This window comes from Nicotiana tomentosiformis, chromosome 4, assembly GCF_000390325.3.
Source record: "Nicotiana tomentosiformis chromosome 4, ASM39032v3, whole genome shotgun sequence".
NCBI lineage: Eukaryota > Viridiplantae > Streptophyta > Magnoliopsida > Solanales > Solanaceae > Nicotiana > Nicotiana tomentosiformis.
Genome location: NC_090815.1, coordinates 95,231,790 through 95,250,142, shown reverse-complemented (window position 1 = coordinate 95,250,142; position 18,353 = coordinate 95,231,790).

The window sequence follows — 18,353 nt, the reverse complement described above, 5'->3', positions numbered from 1 at the left end:
CGTGGGTAAAAGCGAGACTTCAGTTTCCCATAGGATCTCAAACATTTGAGGTTCATTTATAGAGAACATCAAACTATTGACTATTTCGATGTAATTTAATTATTACTCAATTTTACTTATTTACTATATTAAAAATATGTCTACTATATAAATTAAGAGAAAAAAAATCTTTATTTCATGTTTTACTCTTATCATTAACTACTCATTCCCCAAATCATTTTTCAAGACTTTTGAAAACGCTATCATTATTATGGGTAAAATTATAAAATACATGCTTCATTTTTTTCTTAAAGAGAGTGCAAAATCAAAAGTGGACAACTAAAAATGAATAGAGGGAGTAGTTCTCGTCCATAAGAGTAAAGAAAATAATTTAATTTTTTGGTATTCTTAGTTACATTGTCATAGCCAATACTCCATTAATTAACTAAAATTATGTAGTACGTACTAGTAAATCCAGTCACATAATTAGCTAGTTTAACATCTAGTGCCAGTTATATATAAATTTCTTTTGTCGCATTAGATCCAACTACATATGCCCCGTAAGACCTATTAAATAAGGAAGCGCTAGAATTATTTTCATACCTAATGTTTAAATTTGAAACATCTAGGTGAGGATAATAGGGTCTTATAAATAGATACCTATCTATTTATATTCTCTAAAGTTTGCTTGTGCTGCTGCTCCTTACTCTTTCCCATGGTTATTCCTTATTATACTAATTTCAAGGTTCTGATAAAAGACTGCAAAGCCTACAGCTAGCTATTTTTGCTCTACACAAGTTTCCTCCAACTGAATACTTTAAAACATTCTGAATCTTTTACTGGTGAGATTTCCCAGACGTGCACTTCAGCATATGAAATGGTATATTGGGATAAGTAATAAGGAAACATAAAAGGTTGTGTGGGGGAAAAATCTCACACTGTTGTTTCAACCAACAAGTAATCTTCTTATAGCTAGTCTTCTATACTTACTCTCTACTCAATCTCATATGTACCCCTCATTTAAGGTCCCCTTATCCTTTCTATTCTCCTTATGCTATTTGCTCATAGACGTTAGTCAAACTCAAAATCGTGAGACTTAATTAGTTCTACATAAAATTAGGATTACTTGTAAGGGATTACTCACATGGCATGGATGAGATCTTTTTATCCTTAATTAAAAGTTTCAAATTTAAGCTCTAGAAATATAAAAAATCATGTAAGGAGCACTTCTTCTTTACTGGATCGGATTTCATGCGGTGCGAATATGAATTAATAAAGCCAATAAAATTATCGAATACTAGATGATTATACCCAAAAAAAATGCATTCTTTCAAAGTATAATTTAGTTGAATATTAGTTCCATACTTCCATTACTTCTTGCGAAATGTTACAATGTCGTAATATTAATTTCTAGGACCCTCATCAAGATCCAATACAATACGCACAATGCAGCATGTCTAAAATCAGAGGCGGATCCAGAATATACTTTTAATGGGTTCAACATTTAGATTCTTAATTGATGTTTTATACTTCAATGCCACACAAGAGGGAGTGATTTGTGTGATGTCCAATTTTTACGTGCACAGATTATATAAGGACCTGGTTCTTCTACAAGTTCCTTACCCTACAGTTGCGGAATAATAAATGCAGAAAGTAAATAATACACGTATTTTTACGTGGAAAACACGTATGCAGAAAGTAGGATTTTTCCTAAACACTTCACTAACTCACTGAGCCAAACAGCGTTTACAAAACTCTTGTAAACCTAAGGATTACCTCTAACCCCTTTAGCAACCAGCCACATGCCACAGACTGTTACGACAGCTTCAAGTTAACTCTAACCTGAACAATACAACTCAAAGTACCAAGTACAAATGCTTCTAGAGAAAGCTGAAAGGTAGAACTCCAAAGCCCTACTATAATTGAACTAGAATAAAAGATAAACACTTGGAGCTGGTTCTTCTATCTGGTTCATGTAGTTTCAGGTTCACACACTTGAAACATACAAGAATTGCTTGCAAAATGCCTTGCTATTTTGCTCTCAATTCTTGCTTAACTTCAGCGTTTTTGCGTCCCCTGTAAAAGAGAACACAACTGATATATATAGAGTTAGTAGAATAAGGATTAACTAGAGTTCTAATGCTTTACTCTTCCATGGTGGAAGAGTTCTAATTATCTTCAACTTCTAACTCGTCCCTTATCTAGGATAAAGTTCTCTTTAAGTAAGGAGTCATACTCCTTATCAATTATGCAACCTTTTTGTTCAGAAGATAACAGATATAACCAATTATGCTTATCTCCTTCACGTGCATGTCTTGTGCTTGAATCTGCCCGTGCCCTGTGCACACTGTGTATGGACCTGATTCATGCATGTGCTCCTTTGTCAATCATCAAAACAAAACTTACTCAAGCCAACAAATTTTTCATTTTTGATGATGACAAACTATGTGCTTTTTATAAGCATGAAACCCGTTTCAACTAAGCTCAATATCAATACAATGTTAGAACACTTTTAATTTTCAAGTCATAAATCATCAGGGACCAGGTTCATTAGGTTATAAATATCACAGTCCAAAGCAAAAGCACAACCTATCTTTCCCCTTTTGGCATAATCAAAAAGTTGTATAATTAAGTTATATAACCAGATTTTAGCAGATCTTACTCATGTCCATTCAGGCTACTTCAAATGCAATCATGGATTCAAGTTTATCTTTTCAATCTAAGGATATTAGCCATCTAAAAAATATCAACAAACAATTAGAGAAAAAGCAATGATTATCATTAATAAGATTCATCCACAAAACTTAAAAAGAAATAAAAGTACTGAATCATGAACAAAAGGACTAAAAAATATCCCACTCGGGTCAATGATTACAAACTAGGATAGGAAGGGTTTAGAGTTGGGAAGGACGAGGTTCTTGGTTTCTGGCCTGAAGCGGCTTCAACATATCTTGAAGAATGCCTTCACTCTTCTCTTTCTCCTTTGCAAGCTCAGACCTGAGATCACCCCTCTCAGTTTCTACTTCAGCCAGCCTCTTCTTCAGCCTCTCAATCTCAGCATCCTTAGCCCCACTCTCTTGCTCCAAGGCTCTCACTTTATTATTCATGGGCACCCTCTTGGATGAATCGGGTTCTTTGAGAGTAGTAAAGACTTCATAGTCATAATCAGTCTAAGTGTTGGCCCCAAAATGATCTTTACTTGTGTTAGCATCCCATTTCTTGAGGAGAACCTTAAAGTGATCAAGCACATCGGTGAGTATGAACCCATAGGGTATGGCATGAGTTTTAGTGCCAGAAATCACCCTATTAAGGAGCTGGATTATAAATCCGGCCAGTTTATCTGCCTCCCACTGTCCAGACACTCCATAAGGACCAGATCCATAAAGGTAGCAACATGCTTCCTTTCTTGTCTAGGCAGAACTTCCTTGTTGACAAATTCAAAAAGCACTTTATGGGCATGTTTTATTTCACTCTTATAGACAACCCTGGGTTGTAACTCTAAGTCTTTGTCAACAAATTTCTTAGTGATGACAAGTGAGGTAGGTAGGTTTTCTAGGCTGGGCCACTTCAACTTTTTGTAGCCGTTGTACCTTTCAACAGGTACCTCTAGAATCTCTCCTAATTCTTTATCATCAAAGCTCACTTTCACCACCTTCACTACACCGCTTACCCTTTTATTCTTGATTTCACAATTTACAAAGAACTCCACAATTTCAGCTCGGGCTAATTTCCCTTCAAACGGAAGGACCATGTCCTTCCAGCCCTGAATTTCTAGCTTTTTCAACAGCAGCACCATTCCTTCCTCCTCCAAACTTTGAAGAGCCTGCCCTTCAAAATTGTTATTTTTCTAAACTTAACCATCATGTCTTTTTCTTCATCATTCTCATCTTCTTCCACTATTTGCACTTTTTTTGATTTCCTGGCAGACCTGATTCTTTTTGCCAAGGCAGAGCTTTCTGTATCAACAGACTTTGAAGGGGAATTTTTCTTAGAAGTCTTTCTTTTCTGAGCACTTGAAGTCACAACCTCTACTTTTTCTGCCTTGTCCTTATCATGAAGGACCAGGTCCATCTCTTCAATCTCAATTGTCTCAATTGGTTTATCCACTTTCTTCTTCCCTTTTGCACCAACTTTCTTTTTACTCTCAGCTAAAGCCTTTTCTAGGTAAGCCTCACTCTAGTTCCTCTGACTCCTTGTAGATTTTCCTCTTGGGAGATGAGTCTCTATAGGGATAAAAAGATGCAACCTTTATCTTCTTGCCTCATATAGCAGTACCAAGAATTTTAACTCCTGGACTCTTCTTTTTATTTAGATTATAGCTATCAGACACTCTTTTCATGAGGTCATGGAGGGGCTCCTTCTCAGACGGAACAAGTTCTTAAAACCTTTTCCTCAGCCTAACTAGTCCCTCTGTTACACTCGCATCTCCAGACCCACTTCCTCCTTCTTCTCTTAAACTTTATTGTTCCTAAACAGCCTCCTCACTCCATATCATCATTGCCCATGTTTCTTCAGTCAACCCAACAGGAGTGGGTGAAGATCCAACTACTCCTTCTTCTACCTTTCCCCTCACATCTCCTGTTACACCCTCACTCATCTTTTCTTTTCCCTTTTTATTTTTCCACCCCTTTTAGTAGACTTGGACTCTACACCAGCTATAGTACCAATAAGAATAAATCTTTTCTCCCAATTTTCAGCGATATCAGAAACGACCTCAGAAGATATTTTTAGCCCAGAAGTTACCTGTTCTGTTTCAGATGAAACAAGTTCTTCCCCCTCAGTTGTATATTTGAAGGACTCATCTGATTTCTGGGGTTCCTCTACTTGACTGGCTTTTAACTTCTTATTTATTTTCTTGGTTTGTTCACCACCAGCAACTGTTTTACGAGCAAGCATCTTAACACGTCCTTTCTTGTGAGTAGGGGTGGTTGAAGGTGTGGGTGATGGTTCTTCGGGTGGCGAAGAAGGATTCTCAATCATCTTGAAATTTTCAGATGGGTTGGCCATTTGATAAATATAGAAGAGATGAGAGAAGGCTGAGAGAATTTGAAGTCTTGAGTCTTGATTTTTCAAAGATTAGGAGTGAAGAAACGGGTAAGGTCTAATCAATTTAAAGAGGGACATATGGAGTGTGTAACGGATTCTTTAGAAGTCTAATCAACTTTGGAGTATCAGTTTGAAGAGACGTTGGACTCTTCCCCAAGTATTTAGGCAATTATGGTGCGTGATTGATTATGGTGAAACTGGTTCGTTGGTAACAAATTGGTTCAAAAACGAGGTAGGATTAAGTAGGACTCTTTTAGATCATTATCCAAATACAATTATTCCAAAATATGCGAAGTGGAGTATACATACCTTATAATGTTGATGAACCAGATTCTTCAGTGAAAGTTCTCTTGTGTAAGACTGAATTATCCAAGAAAATAAGGGTAATATCATTAGAGATCAGTGAGATATTTTAGCACATGGCACAAGAGTATATTAATGAAAGTATGATACTGAGCAATATCTAATCTAATTATTTACAAAATTCACAAATTATCTAACCAATTTTTGAGTTAGAATTGGTTCCTTTTAGGTGATCTTAATCATCCCTAATTCTAACTTGCTTCTTTCAAAGTGATCTCTACTTAGAGCTTTTGTGAATATGTCAGCTATTTATTTGTCAGTAGCACAAAATTCTACAGTGATCAAACCCTTCTCATAGTTGTCCCTCAAAAAGTGATGCCTAACATCTATGTACTTAGTTCTTTTGTGATGAGCCGGGTTCTTGGTCATACTATTTGCACTAATGTTGTCACAAAAGATTGGGATATAACCTACATTAATTCCAAAGTCCATTAATTATTGTTTGATCTACAACAATTGAGCATAAGATGAGGCAACAACCATATATTCGCTTCAGCAGTAGACAAGGCCACAAAATTTTGCTTTTTAGTGGCCCAAGACACAAGACATGAGCCAAGAAAGTGTGTCATACCTGAAGTGCTCTTTCTATCCACAAGAAAACCTACATAATCAACATCAACATATCCCACTAAGTAGAAATTACTACCTTTTGGATACCATAGGCAGAGACTAGTGGTTCCTTTTAGGTATCTCAAGATCCTCTTGACAATCAAGTGAGTCTCCTTTGGATTTTCCTGGAATCTAGCACAAAGGCCTACACTGAAAACAATGTCAGGTCTACTAGCAGTGAGATATAATAGAGAGCCAATCATTCCCCTATACATCTTCTAATCAACAGATGAACCAGGTTCATCCAAATACAATTTCGTGGTTGTTGCTATATGAGTGTCAATATTTTTGGAATCTTCCATTTTAAAACTTTTAAGCAACTCTTTCACATGCTTTTGCTGATGGATCATAGTTCCATTCGAATTTTATTTAATTTGTAAGCCTAAAAAGAAATTAAGCTCACCCATCATACTCATTTCAAATTCACTCCCCATTGGTTTAGCAAATTCTTTACTTAATTTATCTGTAGTTGCTCCAAAGATTATACCATCAACATATATCTCAAATACCAAGAGATCCTTACCTTTTTCTTTCAAGAATAAAGTATTATCAATTTTACCTCTCTTGTAGCCATGCTCAAGAAAAAATTTAGACAATCTTTCATACCATGCTCTTGGAGCCTGCTTGAACCCATAAAGTGCCTTGTCAAGATTGTACACATGATTAGAACATTCCTTACTCTCAAATCCAAGAGGTTTCTTGACAAACACTTCTTCCTTTAGATAAACATTGAGGAAGGCACTCTCACATTTATATGATGGAGAGTAAATTCCATGTAAGCAACAAAGGCTATAATGAGTCTAATTTCTTCCAATCTTGCAACTGGAGCAAAAGTCTCATCATAGTATATGCCCTCCTCTTGACTATATCCTTGAACCACCAATCTTGCCTTGTTCCTTGTAGTTGTTCCATCTTCATCAAGTTTATTTCTGAAGACCCATTTAGTGCCAATCATTATTCTTTCCTTGGGTCTTGGTACCGGATGTCAAACTTAACTTCTATCAAATTGGTTGAGTTCATCATGAATAGCATTTACCCAGTCTGCATCCTGCAAATCCTCATAAACATTTTTAGGTTCAATAAGAGATAGAAAAACATCAAAAGCATAGAGGTTCTGGTTTTGATTCCAGAGGATGGATCAGTAATTATGTTCCCAATGTGATGAGAACTTTGATACTTGTAAGGCTTCATAACCAATTGGTTTCCTCTAGATGTTCCTTCAATATTTTGTTGCTGAGGAACACGTTCATGGACAGGTTCCCTCGAGGTTTGAGGATCAGTTCCTCCTGTTTAGTTCCCCTTGTCAGGTTACCCCGGGTGGAAGGACCTGTACCTTCTTCTGGTGCATTTTTAGGCTGGACTGTTGCTTCATTTAAGTTTCTTACCAGAACAATTTTTTCATAATCAGGTTCGTGCCTCTCAGAAAGAATGTTAGTTTCATCAAAAATAATATGTACACTTTCTTCTACACACATAGTTCTTTTGTTATAAATCGTATAAGCTTTATTATGTGAAGAATATCCTAAGAATACTTTCTCATCACTTCTGGGATCAAACTTACCTAAGGAATCTTTTCCATTATTGTGCACAAAGAACTTGCATCCAAATGCCTTATGGTGGGATATATTTGGCTTTCTCCCTTTAAGTAACTCATAGGGAGTCCTCTCAACAATAGGTCTAGTCATGCACCTATTTATGATAAAAGGCAGTGTTCACAACTTCTGCCCATAAGCCGCGAGGCAATTTACTAGCAGGTAGCATAGTCCTGGCCATTTCCTCCAATGTCCTATTCTTTCTTTCAACTACTCCATTTTGTTGTGGAGATCTAGGAGCAGAAAAATTATGATCTATGCCATGCTCATCATAAAATTCATAAAAATTTGCATTCTCAAATTCAGTACCATGATCAAACCTAATTGATGCAAGTTAAATACCTAGTTGTTTCTGAGTTTTTCTAACAAATGAAGTGAACATGTCAAATACTTCATATTTAGATGTTAAGAACACTGTCTAAGTAAACCTAGAGCAATCATCAACAAGCACCATAACTTATCTCTTATCACCTCTACTCATTATCCTCATTGGCCCAAACAGATCCATATGGATCAGTTCCATCAACCTGGTAGTACTTACCATTTTCTTGCTTTTAAAAGAGAATCTTACCTGCTTCCCCCTTGAACAAGCCTCACAAACTTTATCTTCCTTGAACTTAATGTTAGGCAGACCTATCGATCCACGCCCAATCTATACTCAATCAATGAGTGGTAACAGTCGTTGGAAGAATAGTACCCAACAATGAGTCGGGGTCGATTTTCTTAGGGAGTTAAATATGGTTGTTAGGGTGTACACTGGATGAGAATAGATGAAATAACTCAATTACATTTCCAAACAAGAGGGTTTTGTAATTTACTTCTACATTTTATGCTAGCAATGATTAACTAGAGAAAAGAACGAGAGATTGAGTAAATATTTTAGTTGTTTTTCAAATGGGTAAAAGGCCCAGGGATGTAACAGTTACCTAGGTGTTAGCCTAATGTGTTAATAACGTTAATGCTTATTTTAGTGATCGGGGTGCATTATAGCCCTCAACTCTAAATTACTCACTCAATACCTCTCGGTCATAAAGTGATTTTGCCCAAAATTGGCTTTCTCAAGTCCAATTGGGTATCAAGTCAAGTAGTTGATATGAACTCAAGTTGAGTTTTTCCTATATCTAGTTTAAACCCTTTAATTACGCAAGCCAAAACCTTAAATAGCCCAATTTCTTGTTAGCCAAATTTTCCTATACTAGGTCCTTCTTTCTCAAGTAAGAACCAAGTCAAAAAGGCATGAATCAATGTTTACAACTATTAATTCTAGAATTAAATCATGAACAAGGCCAAATAACCAACACCAATCATAAATAAGTATTAGATTAATTACCCTTAGGGTTTACACATTAGGGTTGGGTTACAACCCTAGAAAATATCTAGCTACTCATAATTAAAATGAAAGAAAATAAAGAAGAAATATTAATTAAAGTCGTAATACAAAATTAAAATGATAAACTAATGTGTTTTAAACCCAAATTTGTCACAAATTACCAAAAGTGATAAACTACAACAACTACAGCTCAAAAAACTACCAAACTTACCCTAAAAAGTGATTCCCGTCTATTTATAGTGGCCCAAAATTCGCTGACAAAAATGCCCCTTCGGGAGGTTCGGCGGTCGCACAATTCCATGTGCAGTCCACAATTCACTTGACTTTACACATTGAATACTTCGGCAGCTGCACAATTTGGTATGTGGCCGCACTTCTGCTTCTGCGGTCGTACTATTCCTTATGCAGCTGCACTATTGGCAAGGCTTCACACTTGGTCGTTTTGCAAACTCTTTGAATTTTTTGAATTCTTGTCAGTGCGACTATATTTTGCGGCCGCATAAATCGTGTGCGGCCCGCACTTTACTTCAATCAATATCTGAGCATCAATCACCAGATCTGCAGTCGTAGAGAGAATTATGCGGTCAACGCTTTCTTTTACGGCCGCAAAATTACTTATGTGGACCGCACTTTGGTATGTTTCGCTCCTTCTTGCCTTATGAGCCGGAACACTTCTTTTTTGCGTTAGATTTCTTCATTAAAGTCCAACTCTCCAACATTTCTACAATTTGCACAATTTCATTAATTTTGGGAACATAAATCAACACTTTCAGACTAAAACTAAAACTATAAGGTACTAATAAGTGGTTAAAATCCACACTTATCAATTCCCCCTAACTTAAGTCTTTGCTTGTCCTCAAGCAAATAGATTAGTTCCCACCTCCTCAGAGTGAAAGGTCATTTGAGAGAGTCAATGATAATCCATTCACACTCAGTTGGGACCAACAATTACCTATATTACTCATGCATTTTCAAATAGGTGACAAATTACATATTATGCACATATAGTTCTAATGTGATATTTGAGCTTCAAGAATTGACTTTACTTATCAAGGACTCTTGTTCTATCTTGTAGATCACGGTGGACTCTAGACTCTTCCTCCTCTACCTTCCATTTACCAAGCTCACTTCAAGAGTTAGCACTCAATCTTTAGATCAATGAAAGGTTCACTCTTCTCTCACAAAAGAATATCACAAGTAAGGCTTCAAGTACCATAGGCTTGCCCATCATGTAGATCACACTAATATAAGCTGACTCGGTTCAAAATCAAGTAGGACTTCTTTCTGGTTGTAATGAAGGCTTTTAGATTGGGGTAGGATGCCATATGGGTAAGTGGTTACACCCTTCCTTAAGTACTCCATATTTTCATTTCTTGGCTCATATTTCATATTTTCATTTCTTGGCTCATATTTATCAATTCTTAGAGGCATTTTCTTTTTTTGGGGGACTAGAGAGACTTGACATCACTCTTTCTTGTTTATTTCATTTTATTTCTCCCTTGATGCTCATACTAGAGATAGTTACCTCTTTTTTATTTTATCAACCCCTTTTTATTCTCTTTTTGGCATTTTCTTTTTGTTCTTTGTCTTTTCTTGCTTTCTCTTTTCGTAGAGATCATTTTTTTTCTCTTTTTGGTGCCTTGATACCTCTTTCAAATTCCTCAACTCTCCCCCCAAACTTATGCTGTAAGCCACTTATCACAAGAGTATTTAGGAATGCCTGGGTGCCAAGAGAGGATAACAACAAAATGGGTAAATGTTTATAGCATGGTTACCAAATGAGAAAGGCTAAAGGATCAAAGGGGGTTGACTAGGGATAACAACATTGGTTGGCAATAAAAAGCTCAAACGGACCAAGGAAAGCCTACAATCATCTCCCAAACCAAGCAAACTTAGGATTTTGCCTTGAAGTATATTCGAGGCAAGTTCTAGACCATTCACACGGATACTTGGACTAGTAACAAAATATCACCTCACCCCTCATGAAACTAGACTGTAAAAGAGGATAGAGTTGAGAGCATTCAACAACCACAATCAAGTTAAAGATCACTATGGTCCAATAAACCACTCAATGATTACCAAAGTCAATTCAAGAGTCTCAAAGTCAAGTCACTAACTAGAGCTATTTTCCTTCAAAAACCTTGTTTCAAATAATAAGCACGTAGTTAAGTGTGTTGGTGACAAATGAAGCATGAATAACTCTTTTTCGAGAATGACTTGATTAGGGCTTTTATTCATTACTATTACTATTATTATTACCTAAACACAAATACAGACTCATTCCCTTAAGAAAGTTATCACACCATCTATCCCAGTGAAGAGTCACCTGGTTCACACAAAACTACCTTTGGAAAAAATCGTGGCATTAAGAAAACCAAAGGCTTATTATCTATACTACTACGAAAAACATGAAAGCTACTAACATAAAAAGAAGCTACTAACAAAACAAAAATCAAAGTAAACAATTAAAATAGTTAATGAAAGCAATAATTAACTAAAGATAGATAGACTATAAATAAGAAAAGAAATAAAATTATCCAATTATTACAGTCCAAATGTATCCAAATGTGTCAATCAAATAAACTCCACCCCCACCCCCGAATAAAAGTGAGCATTGTCCCCAATGCTTAACAAAATAAGAGTGAAAAGAGAGAGGGTGAAGAAACTCCCTAAGGATCCTCGGACATCTCAGTGTCCCTAGCAGCATCAACTCCCATTGGCTCAGCGAACTGCATCTCATCATCATTATATCTGGGAGTGCCGGGAGTAGCAAACATCGCACGCACTATGTCAGCAAGGCATAGCTCATCAGACTAGCTAGCTTGTGCAACCGGTGCAGATGTATATGGGACAAATTGGTGTGGGTCAAGCAGTTTATCAAATAGCAAATCCCCAGCTGTCGCAAGTCAGATCACCTCCTTCCTAAGCTTATCAACTAATTTTTTGATGTCCTGGGACTTTCTCAGTTTCTTCATTTTCTTGGTCAAGTCCTCAGTAACTGACCCATGCTGTACCAAAGTGTCCATGATCAATTCTGATTTTCCAGAATCTTGCACAATTTCTCATCAAAGTCAGTAGAAACTTTTGCTGCCTGTGTGGACGAATTCCCTGCAACAGTACTAGATATCTCAGACAGCTTTGAAGTAGCCATCTGCATCCAGTTGTTGAGACCCGCCAATGTCTGGGAGACTCGTAGAGAATATAGTAGAGCTGTATGCATGGGCACCAGTCTCAAAATTCGAGTAGGGGCTACCCTGGGGGCTTGGATGGAGCTGGAGATGGTGGTGGGGGCATGGCAGCTGTGCTAGAAGAGGGCTCAACTGATGTAGATGGAATATCAGTTGTGTTAGACACTACCACTCATGGCTCATCAGATAGACTGTAGTGGTAGAAGGCTGAACGCTCTTCTTTGGGTTGGTCGGATCCTTCAATAAGTACCACTCAAACGGCTTCTTCGGCTTCACCTTTATATCAAATATTTCGGGCTCTACCTCTGTATCAGTAAGTTACTCTATGATCTGATGCGCTTCCAATATGATATTGGCCGACATCATGGCACCCACATTGATCGGGTACCCGTCTATGATAGAATCCACTAGAACTGCACCGGGAGTATGCATATGTTCTTATTCTGGCTCGGGTCAAGCCTACTACACACAAATGTCTTCCAGCCTTTTGCCTCAAAGCTTAGTATGTTCTGCTGAATGGGAACCCCAACAGTAATCCATGGTGGAGCTGGTCTCGGTGGTGTCAAGATCTCAGCAAGCCATGGTCGGGCTTCTTCTTTCAAAGCCAACTTCTCAAGGTACTCTTTGGCTCTAATTCTTCAAACCCCAAGTACACGTTTAGCATGTGCTGATCAAACCTCACCTTGAGGTTGCATACTTTGGTCACTTTGTCCTATTGCGGATGTGAGAAATATTGGTATATAACTCGCAGACAAAGTGCTCCTTGACATCTACTACTCTCTCAGTGAACACCATCCAACCCTTCATCAATTTGAACTGTCTCAACACTGTAAGGTTGTATCTATCTAGATCATTCAAAAGAAACTGCCTCTAATGCGTCAATGATCTCGTTGGCCACCACGTCGGGAAGTCAGTGAAAGCAGTCAAACTAACAAATTTGCCCTCCTATATCTCCTTCTTCTTTGACCTCTCAACACCAGTGGATGTATCCTCTCTCCCTCTACCATCATCAGGGACATCCTGAACATTCTACGTACCTGAATCTAGAATAGTTGCTGGATCAGAAGCATGAATAGCACTTTTCGAACCCTCAGAAGTGCTGTGCAACTGCCTGCTCCTTTTGAATAGACACAGAGTTTCCCTCAGAAGCTTCCCAAGGCGGAACATAAGAGCTAGACTCAGAGAGGTCTACACCCCTCCATCTTCCTGTTGTGGCTTTCTTATTGATAGTTTTGGGTTGGCTGAGGGGCAAGGTACCTCTGCCTCGACCCATAGAAGAGTCACCTCTACCTTTTGCAGTTTCTCCGCAGCCTTGCGATCGAACCATTATCTGTATCAAAACAAATAGGGTTGTTAGTTACAAGTCAACATTCAGCACAGTCAAGACTCATGTTGGCAAGGGAGAATAATGTGGACACAGTAGGGTTACTATAGATTATATGCTGCAGGAAAATGGGAACTCTGGTCTGCACATTTCTGATGTGCGGCCGCAGAAAGGTAGTGCGAACCGCACAATTGAAAGTGCAGACGTGCTTCTAACAAAAAAGTGTAGAGGCTCAAGTGCCTCATCTCTAAAGACATTGTGATGGCCTTTCTACGGCCGCAGAATTCATCTACAGTCTGCCGATTTAAAGTGTGGTTCTCACATTTGGTTTCTCCAAAAGTAGACCTCTGATAGACAATGCGGACTTAAGTGCGACCTCTTAGAATTCTATGGTCCACACAATTAAAATGCTACCGCAAAAGCACCCTCCTTCACCAGTTGCCCAGATTAACAAATTTCATGAACAATCAGTCTTTTTCACTTAGATTTTGTAATTACTTATACAAATCGGCATGGAACCATTGTATACACATCAAATCTCACTAACCCAACCCATTAAAGCATGTATTAACAACTATCCAGTACAGATCTACCCCACACGGATGAACTCTAATAATAGATGGCCTAAAAAAAAATTAAAAATTTCAAAACATGAACTAACACAAAGATTAACATGAAGTGAAGCATACCAGATAGAGTAAGTGCACTAAGTGTGTAAGAACAAGTAGGTGTATGTGGTGGGCAGTGAAAATCTCCCAGTAAAACTTGTAGAGAGATAGTGATTGTGAGGAGGGTGAAAAGTGTAAAATGAACTCAAAACTCCTATTTATACTTAGAGTCATTGAGAGGGAAAAAGACTGAGTGCGGCTGCACAATTCCAAGTGCGGTCCGCACTCTTTCACCTGGGCCCGACTTTTCTGATCCTTATGTGCGGTCCGCACATTTTTGAGTGCGACCGCACAATTCTTCTTGCGGTCACAGATTAACCTCGCACTGACAAACTCAAACTTCAGAGAGTTTATATTTTGACACTTTGGAAAACTTCCAATTGAGTGGTCCGCATGTGAAATGTGCGGCCACAGATACACTTTTGCTGCAACACACGGAATTTTGTGGTCTGCACAATTAAAGTGTGGTCCGCAGTTCCATCAACAGTTAGCAATTTTTTGTCCACCCTTCTTGCATGTAACACTCAATTATATATCACACCTCAAATCAAGTTAGAATAACAAATAACATCTAACTATAAAATAAAAAGAACATAGATTGCCTCCCAGGAAGTACCTGATTTAACGTTGCAGCTCGCCGCAATGTCAAATCATCCTCAAGTAAAGTAAATGACCGCCACCACGTGGCTATCTCCAACCTTGCCCAAGTAGTACTTCACCCGGTGACCATTGACTAGGAATACTTTATTGTTCTTGTTCTTCAAGTCTAATGCACCGAAATGTATCTCACCAACAATTTCAAATGGACCACTCCACTTGGAGTTTAGCTTCCCGGGAAACATCCTCAACCTTGAGTGAAACAACAATACAAGATCGACCACCTTGAGCTCTTTGTTCCAAATGTATTTGTCATGAAGATATATCATATTTTCTTTGTACAAGGACGAACTCGCATATGCATGGTACCAGAACTCATCCAATTCATTCAAGTGTGCAACTCACAAGTTAGCAGCTATATCCCAATCAAGATTCAATTTTTTTAGAGCCCACATTGCCTTGTGCTCTAGTTCCACCGGAAGATGACAAGTTTTCCCGAACACTAACCGGTATGGAGACCAATCCGTCTGATTAGCATTCACCATTTTAGACAAGATATTTTTTATATCCCAGTTGGAGACTTCCACTTGCCCACTAGCTTATGGGTGATGCGAAGTTGTGACTTTGTGAGTAACACCATACTTGCTAAGTAAAGTGTCAAAAGCTTTGTTGCAAAAGTGTGACCCCCCATCACTTATGATTGCACGCGGAGTACCAAATCTTGTAAAAATATTCTTCTTCAAGAAATACACTACACTTCTCACCTCATTATTCGGTAAGGCGACAGCCTCAACCTATTTGGACACATAATCCACCGGACCAAGATGTAAGTGTTTCCACAATAAAGCACAAAAGGTCCCATATATTCATGCCCCAAACATCGAAAATATCAAACTCCAAGATGGTTGTGAGAGCCATTTCATTTTTCTTTGAGATTCCACCGGCCCGCTGATATTCGTCACACTTTTTCACTAAATCACTAGCATCCTTGTAAAGAGTAAGCCAATAGAAACCACAACTAAGAACTTTGGCCGCCGTTCTTTCTCCACCATGATGACAACTATATGGTTAAGAATGACAAGCCCTAAGAATATCGCCTTGCTCTTCTTCCAGTACACACCTTTTAATCACCCCATCCGTATAAATCCGGAAAAGGTATGGTTTATCCCAATAATAATCTTGACAATCTCTCTAGAGATTCTTCCTTTGGATTGAAAAGAACTCATCTGGAATGATTTCACTCACAAGAAAATTTGCCAAGTCCGCAAACCATGGCACCTCTTTCATTGAAATTACCAAAAATTACTCATCGAGAAATGAGTCATTGATTTCAAGGCCATAATGCGGCCTCCCCTCCTCCTCCAAATAAGACAAGGGGTTCTCCACTTGGTTTTCACTCTCTTTCATATCTTGGATATCAATATCAAATTCTTGCAACAATAGTACCCTTCTCATCAACCGGGCTTTGGAATCCTTTTTGCTTATAAGAAAGCGAAGCACTGCATGGTCCGTATGGATAATAACTTTGGTACCCATCAAGTATGGGCGGAACTTCTCAATTGCAAACACAATATCAAGGAGCTCTTTCTCCATAATAGTATAATTGACTTGGGCACTATTCATGGTCTTACTAGCATAGTAGACATGATGAATTTTTTTTGATACGCTACCCCAAAATAGCCCCAACCGCTACGTCACTTGCATCACATATGAGTTCAAAAGGCAAACTCCAATTTGGAGCGGTAATGATAGGAGTGGTTGTCAACTTGAGCTTCAATAGTTCAAAAGCCCTTATGCAATCATTATTGAAATTGAACTTGGCATCCTTGTCATGGAGCCCTTAGAGAAATCTTTGATAAAGCACCGATAGGAACCCGCATGGCCTAGGAAACTCCGCACACCCTTCATCGAAGTTGGGGGTGGAAGCATAGAAATCACCTCAATATTCTCCTTGTTAACTTCAATTCCTTTCCTTGAGATTTTATGGCCAAGGAGAACACCTTCCTAAACCATGAAATGACATTTCTCCCAATTGAGCACCAAGTTGGTCTATTCATATCTAGTCAACACTTTATCAAAATTGGCAAGACAATCATCAAAAGAATCCCCAACCACTGAGAAGTTATCGATGAAAACTTCAAGGTAGTCTCACACCATGTCCGTGAAAATAGCCATCATACAGAGTTGAAAAGTCACAGGTGCATTGCACAAATCAAATGGCATCCTCTTTAAAGCAAAAGTACCATAGGGACATGAAAATGTTATTTGATCTTGATCTTTCAGAGCAATGAGAATTTGGTTGTAGCCCGAGAACCCATAAAAAAAATCAATAGAAAGCACAGTCATCCAGTCTATCGAGCATTTGATCTAAGAAAGGAAGTGTAAAATGATCCTTCTTTGTAACTTTGTTGAGCTTGCGATAATCCATACAAACCCTCCAACCGGTCACTGTTCTTATAGGAATCAATTCATTCTTATCATTGGTAACCACCGGCATGCCCCCTTCTTTGGGACACATTGAACCGGAGGGGTCCATGAACTATCGGAGATAGGGTAGACAACCCTGACATCCAAACACTTGATAATCTCCTTTTTGACAACTTCTTGCATAGCCTCATTGAGTCTTCTTTGATGTTCAATGGATGGTTTAGCACCATCCTCAAACTTCATCTTATGCATGCAAAAGCCGGGGCTTATACCCCAAATATCCGCCAAATTCCACCCAATAGCCTTCTTCTTTTGTGACATCGCCAATGTGGAATCAACCCGCACGTTAGTCAAATAAGAGGAAAGAATAACCGGTAAAATAGAACAAGGGCCAAGAAATTCATATCAAAGGTGTGGAGGCATTGGCTTCAACTCCAAAGTAAGGGGCTCTTAAATAGAAGGTTTTGTAGGAGGAGCCTTCCTATTCTCAATATCCAAAGATAATTTTCGGGGTGCATAGTTGTACGAACCCATTTCTTGCAAAGAGTTTACACATTCAACGAAACCATCCATTTCGTTATCATCAAAATTGAGCAAAATGGCCTCCAACATATCACCAACATTGATTGTTGTACTTGTATAATCAACAGTGACATCGGTCACCAAGTCCATGAAAGAACACACCTCATTGCTATTTGGTTGGCGCATGAATTTACATACATGGAATATCACTTTTTCATCACCAACCCGGAAAGTGAGTTCTCCGGCTTCTACATCACAAAGAGCCTTACCGTAGCAAGGAAAGGTCTCCCAATAATGATAGGCACTTCATAATCAACTTCATAATCTAGAATAACAAAGTCCGTCGGAAAAATAAATATATCAACTCAGACCAAAACATCTTCAATCACACCCAACGGCTTCTTCATGGTACGATCGGCCATTTGCAACCTCATAGAAGTGAGTCTTGGTTTCCCAATTCCCAAAGTCTTGAAAATCGAATAGGGAATCAAATTTATACTTTTCCCAAGATCACAAAGAGCTTTAGTAAACTCGGCACTCCCAATTGTACAAGGAATCGTGAAAGCACCGGGATCTTCCAACTTAGAAGCCATTGAACGAACAATTGCACTCACTTGATGAGTGACCTAAATAGTTTCAAAATTCATCGACCACTTCTTTGTCACAAGAGCTTTCATAAACTTCGCATAACCAGGCATGTGTTCCAAA